This window comes from Seriola lalandi, unplaced genomic scaffold (genome assembly GCF_002814215.2).
Source record: "Seriola lalandi dorsalis isolate HSWRI2012SDOR001 ecotype SW California unplaced genomic scaffold, Sedor1 jcf7180002044615, whole genome shotgun sequence".
Classification (NCBI taxonomy): domain Eukaryota; kingdom Metazoa; phylum Chordata; class Actinopteri; order Carangiformes; family Carangidae; genus Seriola; species Seriola lalandi.
The window spans coordinates 1-774 of record NW_019515183.1 but is presented as its reverse complement, the minus strand read 5'-3'; the positions used below and the strand labels follow the sequence as shown (position 1 = coordinate 774).

The 774-nt window shown below is 40.1% G+C and overlaps 1 non-coding gene across 1 annotated transcript; it reads right to left on the bottom strand.

The window, feature by feature from the left end:
* Positions 1 to 297: 297 nt before the first annotated feature.
* trnac-gca (transfer RNA cysteine (anticodon GCA)) lies at positions 298 to 369 on the bottom strand. The gene has a single exon. It is a non-coding gene; the product is annotated as a tRNA-Cys (tRNA).
* Positions 370 to 774: the final 405 nt, after the last annotated feature.

Genomic DNA, 774 nt, shown 5'->3' with positions numbered 1-774 from the left:
CTGTTTCTTTTTGTTAGCAGCAGCCATTTCAGTTTTCATTGGTAGTGGTGAGTTCCCCGTCCTCCTGCTGCCTACCTGCACACGAGGGATTTACATGAAAGCATGGAGCATATAATCTAGCATTACTTTTCAGTCGGTTATATTAAATCTCATACACAGCAGACTCTCAGTGTCCACTGCACCATAGGTGTCACTACTCCACATCCATTCCTTATAAGTGAAAGCCATTTATTCTGAAAGTGAGTCCTTGCAGTTAGAAATATCTGAAGCTTGGAAGTCATTTCTTTCACATCATTGAGGGGGCACCTGAATATGAACCAGGGACCTTTTGATTTGCAGTCAAATGCTCTACCACTGAGCTATACCCCCTATATCACTATCTGCACACTTGGTCTTATCGTAAAATAGAGATACACACCTGTGTACACTAGCAATCTCTGTCGCAGCTTTCTGCGATAAACATTTTTCCTTGTCTTATGTAACTATTTTGAAAGGATGTAGTTAAAACATAGACACAACTTGGCCATGTAGGAGCAGTGAACTTTCCAAAACAGATAATCTACTAAATAACTGAGATTCACAAAACCATGATTTATCAACCAAAATCCATATTATCAGTCTCGAGATCAATGGAGAAGTCGGACAGCTGGAACCACTGATAAAAATGATTACCCTTGAGTGCAGCTTTAGCTGTATGAAAATATACTAAACTGCAAGCACATTTTCCTTCCTGACTTCGTCCATTCATGATCTGCTGTAAGAGCTGTTTCTCCA